Genomic DNA, 17,438 nt, shown 5'->3' with positions numbered 1-17,438 from the left:
CTTTAAGATCAAAACTGAAATGGGTAAAAATTCCAGAACTAACTAAAGTTGCATTCAAATTAAACAAAAGGACAGCCCCGGTGGCTCAGCGGTTTAGCGCTGCCTCCGGCCCAGGATCAAGTCCCTGCATGGAGCCTGCTTCTCCCTCTGCCTGTGTTTTTCATGAATAAATAAATAAAATATTAAAAAAAAAATTAAACAAGAATAGTAACATGGGACTAAAACCAAGAGGATGATTATAGTTGCTTGAAACACTACTGGTTTGCTAATGTTTGCTCTCCTAGGTTAAAACTTTCTTTTAAGATATCTGATTAAAAAAAAAAAAAGATATCTGATTTACCAAAACATGAGAAAGTATTTATTTGTAAACAAATTAAAGCATTAACTTTTCTCTCTAATTGAACCCTCTGAAATTCAAAAGGTCTCTCAATAAGTATTCTTTCTTCCCTGGCTATCATAGTCATTTGCATAAACTCAATAAGAATCTGTTCTTGTAACAGGACATCATTGGAAATATTGGTTATTTTACCAAGGCTTTGCTGGAATGTCATATCTGAGAGACATGCATACACTCAGATATGACCAAACAGCTATACGAAACTAAGATTGACTTTATGAAATGTGGCACCACAAAGCCACTTGGAGACGTTAGCCTGATACCTTGCTTACAGAGTTCCCAGCAGCCTCACCAGGTGAGTAAAGAATGTTGCGTCCTGGCAGGTGCAGGAACCTCAGGACACTTTGGGGACCTCGTGAAGAGGAACCTGCCCAAATCTACAGGTATCACAAGCACGTCTGATGCCAAGTACTTGGCTTGGCTTCTGGCCTGGAGAGGCTACTAAAAGTTCAACCTAAAGATTCCTTATAAAAAGTTCCAGCAAAGTAGATTCTAAAAGATCTCTATGATCAATCATTGTTCTTGTTGAGCTTACGTAAATAATTAAGCCAAGTTTGTTAAAACTGGACTTGTTTTGCATACAGATCAGTACTGATTTGGCTACCGCAGATTAAGAAGTGAGGGTTATTATAGAGAGAAACTATGTCTCAATAACACATTTTTGCAGATGTTCAATTATAGCTCTGATTATGTTATTTTATTTTATTTGGCTGGGTACAGTATACTATGTTGATGGTACATGACAAGGTAGGGCTCCCCAAGCCCCTCCCCTTCCTCAGGGTCTGGGATGTAAATGAGATTAGGAGATTCTCAGTGTGTTGGGGGATTAAGTTGGGGCAGGGACTCCCCAGCAGCTGAGGACCTCTCTCTTCTTCTTGTTCTTGCTGGGGCTGGTGGTCCAGGAGGCTCTTACTCCTTGGAGGCCATGTGGACCATGAGGTCCACCACCTGGTTGGTTGGTGTAGCCGAATTCATTGTCATACCAGGAAATGAGCTTGAGAAGTGGTCTTTGAGGGCAATGCCAGTCCCAGCGTTGAAAGTGGAAGAGTGGGTGTCACTGTTGAAGTCACAGGAGACGATCTGGTCCTCAGTGTAGCCCAGGATGCCCTTGAGGGGACCCTCCGATGCCTGCTTCACCTTCTTAATGTCGTCATATTCGGCAGCTTTCTCCGGGCGGCAGGTCAGATCCACAACTGACACGTTGGGGGTGGGGACATGGAAGGACATGCCAGTGAGCTTCCTGTTCAGCTTAGGGATGACCTTGCCCACAGTCTTGGCGGCGCCAGTGGAAGCAGGGATGATGTTCTGGGCAGCCCCTCGGCCATCCCACCACAACTTCCCAGAGGGACCATCCACGGTCTTCTGGGTGGCAGTGATGGCATGGACGGTGGTCATGAGGCCCTCCACGATGCCGAAGTGGTCATGGATGACTTTGGCCAGAGGAGCCAAGCAGTTGGTGGTGCAGGAGGCATTGCTGACAATCTTGAGGGAGTTGTCATACCTTCTCGTGGTTCACGCCCATCACAAACATGGGGGCATCAGCAGAAGGAGCTGAGATGATGACCTTCTTGGCCCCGCCCTTCCAGTGAGCCCCAGCCTTCTCAATGGTGGTGAAGAACCCAGTAAAAAAAAAAAAAAAAAAAAAAGACCCCAGTGGACTCCACAACATACTCAGCACCAACATTACCCCATTTGATGTTGGTGGGATCTCACTCCTGGAAGATGGAGATGGACTTCCCATTGATGACAAGTTTTCCATTCTCAGCCTTGACCATGCCGTGGAATTTGCTGTGGGTAGAATCATACTGGAACATGTATACCATGTAGTTGAGGTCAATGACGGGGTCACTGATGGCGACAATATTCACTTTGCCAGAGTTAAAAGCAGCCCTAGTGACCAGGCGCCCAATACAGCCACATCCGTTCACTCCAACCTTCACCATCGTGTCTCGGGGACGCGGCTGGCACTGCACTAGAAGATGCAGCTGTCTGTCGAACGGGGAGGAGCAGAGAGCCAGCTCTGATCATTTTAAATGAAGTTTGCCTAAGCTAGACTACTTGAGGTACACTTCAGAGAAATAGCTTTTCTATTTCTGCACAATAGAAATAGATGTACAAGATAATCTTTATGCTTTTCATTCTATGGGAATAAGAGGATCCCATGGGTGTATGATTATTTAAATAACAAAAAATGGAATTCTCCAGTGATTGTATATACAACTAGCACTTTGACCAATTCTGTATGGCTATGATGACAAAATTGCTCCTTGAAAGCCAGAGCGTACCCCACTACATGGGTTTAACTATGGCCTTGTGAAGATAATGATGACCCCACTTTATGATTGGATTGGATGATGTACTTGGGGATGCCCTTATTTCTTGACAAGTTTTCTCCTACTTACAAGTGATACCTTGTAATTATAATACTGTTCAGGCTAGACCTCAAACCACGAGGGCTTCTTGATGGTTTTATCCCTCAGTCATATTTATCCTAGAAGCCATCTCTACTGAGGCACAATTGTAAACAAAGACTTTAGTAAAGCATATAATGATCCTCGTGGTAAAAAGAGCCTCAAAGCTCACTATGGAACTTGCAGGACTTATGTTAGACCCACAATATGAAATAAGCAAAACAGTATGGTTGCTCAGCAGGACTCTAAATAATACTTCCCAGGCACTGGATACACTTGACGAAGAATTAAGTCAGAGAGGGACTTCTCAAGTCACGCACCATTATTGACTGTCTACTATTGCTACACCATTTGTGGTGTGAGGAGCTTCCTCACATGTGTTGTTTTAACATTACAGATAATTCTCACAAGGTATCTCAATTAATAGGGGACATTTGTAATCAATTAAAAGGATAAAAGGTATCTACTGATCTGTTCAACAAAATTAGTAATTGAAGATCTTATGTAAGAAATGTAATCATAATTTGGGGCCTAATTACTTATTTTATGTTTATCCTCTTTGCATGTGCTGATGAATGCCCCCATTGCGGTTCATCATGACCCCCTGGTGTCATGACCCCAGTTGCAATGACATATGGCTCTCAATGTCCTAACATTGAAACCCAACCTGGGAACTAAATCCTTTTAATATTATCTATTGATATCACCATTGAGTAAAGACCAGTGATCACATCTTTAAAGGCTTACTTCCTTTTTGGGGTCTGGTAATTCTTTTCTGGTCACAAGTAGCTGTTAAAACAAGACCCTACCTCTGGCACCTGGGACAGGATGGTCTGGTTTATTTATCTCTGGTTTCCAACACTAATTCCCCACAAAGTTGGCTTTTCGATAGCCTAGTGGGAGTGGGGGCCACATAGGCCAAAATTTTATGACTCAACAAGTCTTGCTACTCAGCTTCAAACACCTTCTCTGCAGTACAGGCCCCCAATGCGTCTAAAACATATAACCCAAGCCAATTGCATACTACTCAATGCAGCTTTACCCTACACTTCCCATCTTCAACTAAATGGCTTATACCAACTAAGACGATGGGCCTTATTTTGTGCCGATATTGCCTATTAAGTCATTCCTTTTTTTTTTAAGATTTTATTTATTTATATATTCATGAGAGACACATAGAGAGAGGCAGAAACACAGGCAGAAGGAGAAGCAGACTCCTCCAGGGAGCCCGATGTGGGACTCTATCCTGGGACTCCAGGATCACACCCTGAGCCGAAGGCAGACACCTAACCGCTGAGTCGCACAGGCGTCCCCCTATTATGTCATTCCTAAATGATTCTCAGGATTCTGTACTGTAAACAAACTGGGATTATTACTCTTCCCACCCCCAGCAACACATTACTGACGATGACTGCCTCATCTACCACCTAATTGCGATGATAATGTGGTTCTCATATCAGATGGGGAAACAACAGCCATAGACCTCTCCTTTATAGCTAGAAGTCTTATGAGATAAAACAGACTTTGTTTGCTCAGCAGAACCTTAAAGGACACATCCCAAGCACTGGATGTTTTAAATCAAGAACTAAGTGAAGTTAGGGCAGGATTTCTAGAAAATCGGGCAACTATTGATTACTTGCTACTTCAACATCACTTAGGTTGTAAAGAATTCCACATCTATCCTGTTTTAATATAACTGACAATTCTTAAGAAGTCTCACATTTAACAAATGACATTCGAGCTCAACTGGACAAAATCAGTCTCTTGGCCTAATGGTTTGCTTGGCCCGGAAACTGGGGTCAATATTTCAGAGATGCCATTTTACTCATGGAAATAATTTTTGGATTTTGTTCTTTTTCTCTGTGTGTGTCATTGCCTGTGTTGCCTCATGCCTTCCAACATCTCTCTGGATCCATACCATGAAACTCTTGACTGACCCCTGAGAATACTCTGACTGCTGTCCCCTCATGCAGTCCCTTTTCAGCCTGAAGCAGCCAGAGCGGCCATCTTTCCATTCCCCAATGGCTGTTAGGGTTACTCTTGCAGGGATCCCTGAGTGGCGCAGCGGTTTGGCACCTGCCTTTGGCCCAGGGCGCGATCCTGGAGACCCGGGATCGAATCCCACATCAGGCTCCCGGTACATGGAGCCTGCTTCTCCCTCTGCCTGTGTCTCTGCCTCTCTCTCTCTCTCTCTCTCTCCCCCCGTGTGACTATCATGAATAAATAAATTTAAAAAAAAAGGGTTACTCTTGCAGGGGGAGAAATGAGTTAGGGACAAATGAGGCTAGGCAGGGCTAGGTAGGGGGCTATGGAAGCAGGCTCACAAAAATCCCAAAAATGGGAGATGAAAGGAAACCAGAGATAAACCAGACCATCCTGTCCCAGGTGCCAGAGGTGGGGTCTTGTTTTAACAGCTACTTGTGACCAAAAAAGAATTACCAGACCCTGAAAAGGAAGTAAGCCATCAAAGATGTGATCACTAGTCCTTACTTAATGGTGATATCAATAGATAATATTAAAAGGATTTAGTTCCCAGGTTGGGTTTCAATAAAAGATCAACCCTACAAGCCCCCAGTGGCAACCCTGTTGGGACCCCTCTCACTCCTGAGAGCCCTCTCTTTATATTCGTTTAATAAACTATCACTTTACTCACTCTTTGTCGTTTGTGAGATTGATTCTTTGACTCTGTGAGACAAGAACCCTGCTCTCCTGCACCATAAGGACTAGTGATAACACCTTCAATGGCTTACTTTCTTTTTAGGGTTGGTAATTCTTTATTGGTCACAAGTAGCTGTTATAACAAGATCCCACCTCTGACACCTAGGATAGGGATGGTCTGGTTTGTTTCTTTATCTCTCGTTTCCTTTCACCTCCACATGTTTGGGATTTTTGTGAGTCTGATTCCATGGCCCCTGACCTATCTTTCCCTCCCTAGCACTGCCTATCTCTTACTCATGTGTGGGGCTCTGTGCTGGGTGTGGAGCCTGCTTGGGATTTTCTCTCTCTCTCTCCCCATTCCCTCAGAGCATGCATGTGTTCTTTTTCTCTCAAGAATAAAAATAAAATTTTAAAAAATAGTTCTTCTTGTTCTAACCTGTTCTTCCTATTCATTAACCTATATGCTAATAAGCATTGACTCATATTGGGCAGGAAAATTTTCCTCTACCCTGCAATAGGCTTTTTTTTTCCAATAGTCTTTTGGTTGATCTAAGAGTTAAATTGACATGAGACAGATTAATAGGAGAAAATCAATTTAATTACATTCATACAGGGGCTGCATCAGAATAGGAAGTCCCCAAGCAGCCAGGGAATTGAGGCATATCAGCCATCCAGAGCTATAAGCAGAAGACAGTAGGGGCCTGGGACTTCAAAGGGGAGGAACCCAATTCACAGAAAGGTGAAAATGAAAATGAGTAAATGTTGGGTAAACCAATGTTTGCTGGGCTGTGCAGAAACAGTGGAACATAGAGAAGAATTTTAACAAACAGACTTTGCTAGATCCTCCCTGTCTACCATCTAGTTCATATTATGCTGTAGACAGCTCTGGTGACAGCTCCATTCCTGGAGGAGATCCCCTGTCTAAATTCCTTCAGGCAATAGTGTAAGCCTTCTGTTTCTTTTCTTTTTAAGATTTATTTATTTATGTATTTATTTATTTGAGAGAGAGAGTGCATGCCTACACACAAACGCACACAAACGCACATGAGGGGTGGGGTAGGAGCAGACAGAGAGGCCCTGAACCCAGAGCCAGATGCCCCCTGACCTGGGGCTTGATTTCAGGACCCTGAGATCGGGACCTGAGCCAAAGTCAGACACTTAACCGACTGAGCCACCTGGGGGCCCCTTGAGCCTTCTCTTAAAAGTAATTAGCCTAAAATAATCTACATGCCAAAAAGACGCATTTTGGGTTGTTAATTTTGCTCCCCACAGTCCTACCTTTGCGACTTCCTCCAAAATTTCATAGCCCATGATGTAGGATAGATGTTAGGGTTCAAAACCAACAGCCAAGAAAGAATTCTTGAGACATATTTGGTGCAAAAAGGTGGCTTTATTAAAGCACAGGGACAGGACCTGTGGGCAGAAAGGGCTGCACCAGGGTTGTGCGGAGTGACCCATTATATACTTTCAAGTTGGGAGAGCATAAGTCTCTGAGGAATTTTGGAAGCAAGGTTTCCAGGCCCTTGAGGGAGCTAGCTGTTGTCGGGAAAAGGTCATTTATGACCATCTAATACAGCCTGAGTCATGAGACCCTTCAGATGTATATGGGTGGGCCAACTGCTTCGGGTGATTGCCAACACGTATCTTGGGCAGGCAGAGATAAAGAAAGTTGCCAAAGGAATTTTTATCTGTTAAAGTAGACTTACAGGAACCTGGGAGTCGGGCTAAGATTGCCTTTTGTGCTTCAAAAAGTATTAACATCCAGGTAGCTGAGTTCTTGGATGAAGGTCACTCTGCCTGCTTCAAGAACGTGTCAGTAGGCTGAGGGTAGTAAGGAAATTTACTACTTTTTCTCTGCCTTTGTTTCCCAGATCAGTCCAGAAGCTAAATTGATAGATTATTTTATCTCACTGAAACAGGCTCTTAGTCCAAAGATCAGTCCTTAGATCCAAAGGCAGATGCTCAACCCCTGAGCCACCCACGCGTCCCCCAAGACAGTTTTTAGGTGTCCATCTCGAAGCATCTCTACATGGACTGAAGGCAGGCAGTGGCGTTGTGGCATGAAGATTATCCACACATGAGCTGTTGTGATTTCTCTAAAGTTTATGTCACGTCATTCACATTTTTTTGTAGGGCTTCAGGAAAAGAACAGCTTTACTTCCCAATGATTTCAAGTCAGACAGACAGGTGAGGCAAAAATTAAAAATATTAGTTTGCACAGGGGGCCTGGGTGGCTCAGTATTAGGCGTGTGCCTTCAGCTCAGGTGGTGATCCCAAGGTCCTGGGATTGATCCCTCATCGGCCTCCATGCTCCGCAGGGAGCCTTCTCCCTCTGCCTCTGTCTGCTGCTCCCCCTGCTTGTGCTCTCTCTCTGAAATAAATAAATAAATTAATTAATTAATTAATTAAATAATTTTTAAAATTTAAAAAAAGAAAACATTAGTTTGCAGAGTTGTAGCCAGGCATTAGAGGAAACTAGAAGAATCAGGATCTAGTCCAGTTTACAATGAACAGTATTAGAATTTAATAGTCACAAATATGTGCTACTGAAACAACTTTTGCTCTCTATAATCGCCTTAATTTCTAGCAAAGATAACCAAAGTAATGAATTTGTTTGCAAAGTAAGTCTAGTTTCAATAAACTTGGCCTGATTATTTGCATAAGGGCAACAAGAATGGCAGCTAATCATATAGGGTTTTGCTACAACTTCTCATAAGGAACTTTTAATCTTGAGGCTCAGAAGCCAAGCCAAATACTTGCCATCAGACTTCACCTGCAATACTATAGATTTGAATTCATTCCTCTCTTCCTGAGGTCCCTGAAATACCCTGAGATTCCTGCACCGGGAAGTTGCATTCTTTACTCCTCTGGTCAGCTGCGGGAAATCCTGTAAGCAAGCTCTCAGGCCAATATTTCCAATAAAGGAAATAAAAGTCAAAGTCAATCTTCCTTCCTTTAAAGGTGTCTGAACATATCTGAGCCTATGCACCTGTCTTTTGAAAATGACCTTCCACTCAAAGCCTTGGTAATATAAGAATGTTTCCAACGTGTCCTGTTGCAAGGAGAATGGATTCTTATATGCAAATAAGTATATTGCCATAAAAATAAGAATACTCACTAAGTTTTCATATTCTGGAGGGGCCCTCAGGGAGAAAAAGATCAATATTTCCACTGTGCTTACAAAGGTAGAATTTGCCAAATTGCTATGAGTGATAGTTAGCTTAAGAGGGAAAGCTTCCTTGTATCTGAAAATCAAAAGATTAAAGAACCATCAATACTTGAAACAAAAAGTCATAAGTTTATTATGACTCCTCAGTTTACTCAGTCCCATGTAATTAATTCTTGTTCTGCTTGAATCTAGTTTTTTCCAGTAGTTCTGGAAAGTGTTTACCCAGTTAATTTCATGATCTTAAAGGTATCAGAAAGCTGTTTTCTAGAGTCCTTTTCATGAGTCTTCTTTAAGATGAAGCATTTTTGCAGAAATTCTTTTGTAAAGGCATCTGAGTAAAATATAAATGTCTCTAAATGATAAAAGATAAAAATGGCATGATTAAAGGTGTGATTAGAGTTTATTACAATGTGGTTGTTAAGGAAATGTAGTTATTTCTGTGACATACAATATTTTAAGGTAATAACTAGAATTATGATTGATAATATACATATTATATGTACATATCATAATTTTAGGGATTTTATACAATTTCTAGGACATTTATATTAATGCTATTACCCATACAGCAGAATCTAAGAAGGTTACACATCACTTATTTGACAATATTTCCCATGTAATGTAACATCAAATAAGCCTAATTTGTTCAATATCTCTCTTGTATAAGGAAAAAGAACAAGCCTTTTGATTTTTTTTTCAAGGACACTCTGAAAAATCCCAGTTACTTTGAGGTTAAAAAAAGAAAAAGAAAAAAAAAAAAGAAAAGAAAAAGAAACTTCATTTAGGATTTGATTTTTTGGAAGTTTGTCAAAAATATAAAAAATGGTGGGGTGCCTGGCTGCCTCAGCTGGAAGAGTGTGTTGCTTGTTCTCAGGGTCATGAGTTCGAGCCCCATGCTGGATGTGGAGATTACTTAAAAATAAATGAATAAACTTTGGAAAGAAATATATCAAGAAGGTTTAAAAACAGTCAAATAAGATAATAGGTCACTACATAATAACTAATGAAATTTAGTTACCCATTTAACTAACCATGGAGACAATTAAAGATTTTGTAGGCAAACATGGAACGTTCAGTGGCTGTAAAAAGGGAAAATATATCTCTTATAATTTTGAGAAGATTCAGTTTTCTTTTCTTTTCTTTTTTTTTAGATTCAGTTTTCTTAAATAATCAAAGACCTGATTAAGACAACATGAAGCACCAAACATTATTTTGATAAATACAAAAGTTTTGTTTTCTAGGCATATTTTTGTTTTCAAAGGCAAAGAAAAACCTTTCATAAAAAAAAGAAAAGAAAAACCCTTCATAATCTGTTATGAAGAGTTGAATAAAGGTAGCCCAGGTGGCTCAGCTGTTTAGCGTCACCTTCAGCCTTGGAGACCCAGGATCAAGTCCCACGTCGAGGTCCCTGCATGGAGCCTGCTTCTCCCTCTCCCTATGTCTCTGCCTCTCATGAATAAATAAATAAAATCTTAAAAAAAAAAAAGAGTAGAATAATAGCCCAAGAAAATTTTGTCCTCTTAACAGATAGACCAAAATTTGGAGTTCCTGGCTGGTTAAGTCAATTGAGTATGGGACTCTTGATCTCAGGGCTGTGGATCATAAGTTAGAGCCCCACATTGGGTATAAAAATGACTTAAAAAATAAAATCTTAGGGGTGTCTGGGTCTCCCTCTCCCTTTGCCCCTCCCCCTGCTTGCTCATGCTCTCTTTCTCACATAAATAAATCTTTAAAATATAGGTAAAATATAGATAAAGGAAAACCAAATTTTATTTTGCACCAGCTTAGTTTTGATATTAAAACCCATTTACTTAATTTTTTAAATTTTTTATTTTTTTAAAGATTTTATTTATTTATTCAGAGAGAGAGAGAGAGAGGCAGAGACACAGGCAGAGGGAGAAGCAGGCTCTCTGCAGGGAGCCCGATGTGGGACTCACACCCTGGGACCAGGCCCTGGGCTGAAGGCAGGTGCTAAACCGCTGAGCCCCCCCCCGAGCTGCTCCCATTTACTTAATTAGATTCATTCCAATCTTAGCCAGTCTTGTACATACATAACATTCACTTTTAAAGATTTATTTTCCACAAATCTTTTACTTCTTTTTTTTTACATTCAGATTTTGTTCTTTTCTCTTTCCCATAACCAGTTTTGTTTTAGTATAAATTTTCTTTCTTTTCCTTTAACCAACATGTCTCCATATCTCATATTTTTCTTACCTAAAACATGTCCTACTTTACTTGTATACAAAGTTGTTTCCTTATTATTTCTAGCAGTTTCAGCCACATATATTAGTCAAAATTAATCCTTGGAAACTTTAATTTCTAGTGAAAACTAAGTGGCCAGCAATTGTGAACTGTTATATCAGCATTCTTAGGTTGGCAAATATATGAGTACACGTCATAATTTCTAGAAACATGCACTTCTCTATAGTACAGTCTTTCAATAAAGCACAAAATATGTTCATTAACAGACCCAAATTTCTCTTTATTTTCCTTGTAATAAGGAGCCAAAAGTAGATAAACCTATGCTCAATAATTAATGTTTCACTTTTTATCTTATGTGGAAATGATCCAGATATTTGATACATTTCTATTATTTGACTTAACTTAGCAAAACTTTAAGGTTTTAAGTTACCAAAGAGATTTGGCAAACTATTTTTAAGTATGTATGTTATAACACATAATTATTGTTTAAAAAGTTCATCTAAAAGCTTGTTATTCTATTTGCATCTATTTAATTTACTGGTTACCAATAATTATGTTTAAGTTTCCCTTGAAAACTTTCTGAAACATTAGTCAAAATGAGCCATTAGTTTTTGCTCTGAGTTATTTTTTGCTAACAAAGTTTGCAACAGAGATCATGTAAACTTATAGCCAAACCAACCCGAGTTCCCTCTTCCCTCCTTGGTGAGTCAGGAACTGCACCAGGCTGAATTGTCCCACAAAGAAAACTTTTATTTGCAGCAATTAAAAAGATCATGGGGAATGGATTCCAAAGCTGTGACTCTTCAAGAGAGGGTGAATGGGTTCCCTTTGTTTGGAGTTGGTATGAATGAATATTTAGGTAGGGAAGCCTTGTCACCATATATAGAGGCAAGCATAAGGTCATGCATGTGCCTACAACTAAAATTGTATGTTATGTAAATGAGGCTTGTCTTCCTTAGGTGGAGATTTTAGTATGATAATGAGGTAAAGGTAATGGTAGGTCATTTCAGATATTACTACACAGTTCATCTGGGCAGGCAGGAATCTGGGGTGGATGGTGAGGGGTGGGGTGTTTAGCCCCAAACATCTGGGTGATCCCCATCCCCTCAAAACACCCCACCCCCAAGTCACCTACTCTGCCCCCACCCTCGGGTATCCTGGGGTCATTTCTGGTTTCATTTGTCTGAATTAAGAAGAAGGCAAGAAAGAAGAGCTTAAGGAAAAAATGTAAGACAGATTATTGAGTACAAGCAAGTGGCCAGGACATGTCAAGTGTTGGGGTCTAGCTGATAACAAACTTATTTGGCTAATAAACCCAGGTAGAATAAAAAGTTGGATATCTGCATTCTATCCAGTGTTGATAACTCTAATACATATCTGTATTATTTAAACCAACAAACTTGGGGGAACCTGGATGGCTCAGTTGGTAGAGTATGCAACTCTTGATCTTGGGGTATGAATTTGAGCTCCATGTTTGGGCACAGAGATTGCTTAAAAAAAAAAAAAAAAAAAAAAAGCTAACAAACTTAAACCAGCTTTTTATTTACTGAAAATTAGCCTAGATCCTAGAACTTGAAAAAATCTGGGTTAGTTTCTACTGTATTTCTGAGATTTAGAAGGGTTTATTTGTAAGTGCTTAAATTCTAAGCCAATTAAATAGAACTCCTTTACAAATTAATTTTAGCAACACTAACCAGAGGTTTAAAAAAAACCTTATTGGGGGATCCCTGGGTGGCTCAGCGGTTTAGCCCTTGCCTTCGGCCCAGGGCATGATCCTGGAGTCTCGAGATCAAGTCTCGGGATCGAGTCTCGGGATCGAGTCCCACATCAGACTCCCAGCATGGAGCCTGCTTCTCCTTCTGCCTATGTCTCTGCCTCTCTCTCTCTCTGTGTCTCTCATGAATAAATAAAATCTTTAAAAGAAATCTTATCTATAATGTACATACATATAGACAAACAGATCTTATAGCTTCTGTTTCAAAACAATATAAAACACACTAGCTGGGATCCCTGAGTGGCTCAACGGTTTAGCACCTGCCTCCCGCCCAGGGCATGATCCTGGAGTCTACACTAGCTTATAAGTATTAGTTGAAATATATTTAACTTCCCTCAGATGACTGGGCTATTTGTAGAGAAAACTTTTAAGACGTAGAAGTATCTTAAGGAGGCTATGATCTAAAGTTTGGGCTCAAGAGTTCTTTACACAGTTTGAATTTTTCTTAAAAAGGTTGTTTTTCTTTCTTTTTCTTTTTTTCTTTAGTCTTCGGTGAGTATGGGCATTGTTCCAGTTACTTCTGTCTTCAAAAACTGACCTTTGTGCTTCAGAGTCAAAACATAATGAAAAGAAAAGACAGACTCTGGGTATAAAGAAGGAAGATAGTTGATTGCTCTACCAGCAAAGTAAGCTGCAGTAGGCTAAGTCCTTCTTTTTTTTTTTTTTAAGATTTTATTTATTTATTCATGAGAGACACACAGAGAGAAGCAGAGACACAGGCATAGGGAGAAGCAGGTTCCCTGATGCAGGACTCAATCCCCAGATCTCGACCTGAGCCCAAGGCAGATGCCCAACCATTGAGCCACCCAGGCGCCCCAGGCTGAGGCCTAAAACAGCAAGGCCCCTGGGAAGGGGATGCGGTGGTTATAGGGACATAGAGGATCTGGCTGGTTTCCACAGGAATTATGTCCGTGCTGCCAGCCTCTTTGGTCATTTTCGGGATAGTTCCAGGGTCCTGAAACTAAAGGCTAAGTGGGGAGGAGGGGAGGCTTGCGGAAGAGAGGGGGAAAGTTACTTTAAAATTGAGCTTCACTGAAGCATTAGTGCCACCATTTGGATTTTTGTTCAACTTTATGATTTAAGTGGCTTCAATTTCTGGGGTGTTTACATTTCAAAGATGTGGTAACATTTGTATCTTCAAGGGATAGAAAAAGTATGTAAGTTCCTCCAAGAAGGACTTTGGTTTCTTAAGGTCAATGGTTTACAAATCTTTTGAGATAGAGTTGTAGGATTGGTAAAAAGGAATAAATAGACTGATTTTAGACTGCAGTGTTTCTTTCTTTCTTTCTTTTTTTTTTCTTTTTTTTAGTTTTGCAAAGATTTGTAAGTTAAGGACAGTTTGCTCTCATTTTTTTTTTCTTTTTTTTCTTACGTGGAGGACAATTTTACTTCCAATGCACTGATTTTTCTTACAATATCTGCAAATGTCTGAAGGCCAATAGGAAGGGGTCTGAGTGGACTTTGGTTTTTGTTCTATGTCTCATTTCTGTTCTTCCATCTTTCGAAGGAAGTCCCTAAGGCTAACTGTTAAACCAATAAGACAGTTGTTTAGAATGACGGCTCTCCAAAAAAATTTTTATTTCAAATATAACCAATTTAAAGGATCCATCATCTGGTCACTGGTGAGTAGGATTTTATATTAATATCAGAAGACTTAAACCAATAAGCCCCTTTATGGCTTAACCAAAGATGGGAGAGTTATTCCACAACAGAGTGTAAAAAATGCAGTCTTCACAAGATCCAGAAAGTTCATTCCAGAGATAGCCTAAGAAAGCACAGGAGGTACTATGAAGGGCCCTATTTTAAACAGCTGTTTCAAAACACAGGAAATCATGTGTTTTCCCTCCTTTGAACAGAATAGGGTGACTTACCAAGCCGAAAGTTCACCACCCCTCTGCCTCTTTTTTTTTTTTTTTTTTTTGATTCCCTAAGCTTGGGTCCACAGCCTATTCAGCTATCTGCTGGATGCATATGCACACTCCAGCTGATGGAGACCAGAGAATATTCTCAATAATCATAAAGTAAGCAAAAGAAAACAATGACCATCCCTGAGAGGAAAAAAGGATCAATAGAAAACAAAAGTACTTACAACAAATTTTTACCAAAGTTACAATGCCCAAGGAGATAGTTTCACAACTGTTTTCTCCTGTTAATCTAAATTTTAGATTTTAAAGATGTACACTTACTATCATCACCTCCATTAGATCCTGCAAGCAGGTTTGCAGAAGACTGACTTAGTAAGAAGTCTCACCTGCTTGGGTGTTTTTTGTTTTTTGTGGTTTTTAAAGATTTTATTTATTTATTCATGAGAGACACACAGAGAAAGGCAGAGACACAGGCAGAGGGAGAAGCAGGCTCCATGCAGGGAGCCCGATGTGGGACTTGATCCAAGTACCCCAGCGATCACACCCTGATCCAAAGGCAGATGCTCAACCGCTGAGCCACCCAGGTGCCCACACCTGCTCAGATTTTATCAGAAGTCCCAGGATCTCTCAGTTGCAGCAGTCCTGGGCTGAACAATCTCCAATCAAAGTTTATCCTGACAACTACACCAACTGTTGGAGAAGGAAAAATAGTCCTCTGCCCTCTAATATTCTTTTGGTTGGTCTAATAATTAAATTGACATGAGACAGCTTAATGGGAGAAAATCAACATGTTCACATTCATACAGGGGCTCCATCAGAATAGGAAGCCCTCAGGCAGTCAGGCATTGAGGCCATAAGCCATCCAGAGCTATAAGGAGAAGGGGGTAGGGGCCTGGGACTTCAAAGGGAAGGAACCCAATTCACAGGAAAATGAAAAAGAATAAATGTTGGGGAAACAAGTGTCTGTTGGACCATACAGAAAAAACGGGACATGGAAGAAAATTTAGCAAACAGACTTGTCTCCCTGTCTCCCACATCTAGCTCATAGTATACTGCACACAACCTCGGTGACAGCTCCCTTCCTGGAGAAGGTCCTCTTTCTACATTCCTTTAGGCAGTTAGTGTAAGGTCAAAGCTTCTTCTTGAGCCTTCTGTTTCTTAAAAGTAATTGCTTACAATAATCCATATGCCAAAGAGGCACATTTTAGGATGCAAACTTTGCTCCCTTACACTCATTTCCAATTTTACCCAGTACTGGCTCCAGACTCAACTTTCTCTAATGTTGATTCCCTGCCTGAGGGTGACCAACTTTCATTACCTGTTGGGAATAAGAGAGAGTTACGATCCTAGATCACACCCAAGCACGCTGTCTTCTGGGGCAACAAACAGAAGGTTGGGAACTAAGATATAGCTTGCTATAAGAGCTAAACAGGGGCTGTGCTCTCTCTCCTGAGAGAAAATGTATGCCATCACCGGGACAGAAAGCAGAAAAGTCTGGAGCCAGAGAAGCTCCTTAATGAGGTCTCTAGAGTAGAAGTACTGGAGGATGCAGACTCAGAAACAGATGGAAGTGTGATGGGTTTAGACTCAGTTTGGAACAAATCTTATCAACACCAAGGTCCCACAATTCATTCTTTTGGTGGATTGGTTGGAGGATTGCTAGGAAAAGACAAATCCTAAGAGGACAGGAATGTAAACGAAGATCTCCTCAGACCATAGAGGTTGAAGGAAGTTGCAAATATAAAAGGTATGTTGTTTTTCATTGAGGACACTTAAGGAAAAGTACCTCTGGTCAGCTCTGGTTTATCAGTCTAGAAACTGGGAGAAGTCATTTTGAATAAGATAGTGCTAGTCCCCTGCTCAGCATCTGTAATTTCCTTTTTTTTTTTTTTTTAAGATTTTTATTTATTTATTTGAGAGAGATCACAGAAGGGGAACGGCAGAGGGAGAAGCAGGCTCCCTGGTGAGTAGGGAGCCTGACATGGGGCTTGATCCCAAGATCCCAAGATCATGACCTGAGCCAAAGGCAGATGCCCAACCAACTGAGCTGCCCAGGTGCCCCACATCTGTTCTTTCCTGTGGCCCCCAGCCTCAGTAGAAGCCCCAGAAGAAGACTTTGCTCCTGCAAAGGTGCAGAACAGGTGTGCAGCCTAGCGTGAACTTGTGCCTTGGCAGAATTGAGGAAGTGAAGCCAGTCTTCTGGAACCACTGGAGGAAATGATACTGAGGCTAGCAATAACACTGAATGCTGAGCAAGGGATAAGTTGCCCAAGGGGAAGGGGTTAACTAGAAACTGAGTGACTCAGTCAATACCCAGTACTCTAACCCTGTGCTGACGCTATGCTCATAAAAGAGGTGGAGTGGGGGTGGGAGGATAAGAGGAAGAAATAAGAAGAGACAAGTCTCTGACCTGAGGAATTTTCAGGATAATGGGGAAAGAGATGATGCATGCAGGAGACAGATATAAAAATAGCACAAATACATCCTATCCTTCACCTGTATTAGAGCAGAATACAAAAGAACTTTGAGTTTATGACTGAATAAAAAACTAAGGGAAAGTAGGAGTGTGAGAAAAAAATGATTACTGATTGTAGAGCCAAAGTACCCCATCAAAAGGGTTTCGACTTTGGACACATCTACAGATTAGCTGCAAAGTAGGTCTAAGTATCAAGCAATAATAACATAAAGGTGAGAAAACACTGAAGAACATGGTAGCTAAGGCAGGGTTAGACCATTTATGGTTAGAGTGTTGTTTTATAAATTTGACATTATGTTTATATTAAAAACAACATAGCCTCGGGCAAAAGAAATACCAAGATCATGCAGTGGTGAGAGCTTAGCACAGGAGAGATTACAAACTGAACATATAGTGATGAGAAGAACATATAGGAAAGCCTCCTACCATAGCATGGCTCCTGCTTGCATAACTCCCCAGTCGTGATTGGGGAATAACTAACTCTTA

The 17,438-nt window shown here is 40.7% G+C and overlaps 1 pseudogene; it reads right to left on the bottom strand.

Annotated features, from left to right (window-relative positions):
* Window positions 1–1,086: 1,086 nt before the first annotated feature.
* The window catches only part of LOC140626908 (glyceraldehyde-3-phosphate dehydrogenase-like), a 41,869-nt pseudogene continuing 25,517 nt past the window's right edge, over window positions 1,087–17,438 (bottom strand).

Source organism: Canis lupus, chromosome 38 (genome assembly GCF_048164855.1).
Source record: "Canis lupus baileyi chromosome 38, mCanLup2.hap1, whole genome shotgun sequence".
NCBI classification, from domain to species: Eukaryota; Metazoa; Chordata; class Mammalia; order Carnivora; family Canidae; genus Canis; species Canis lupus.
This window is presented reverse-complemented; position numbering and strand designations above follow the sequence as displayed.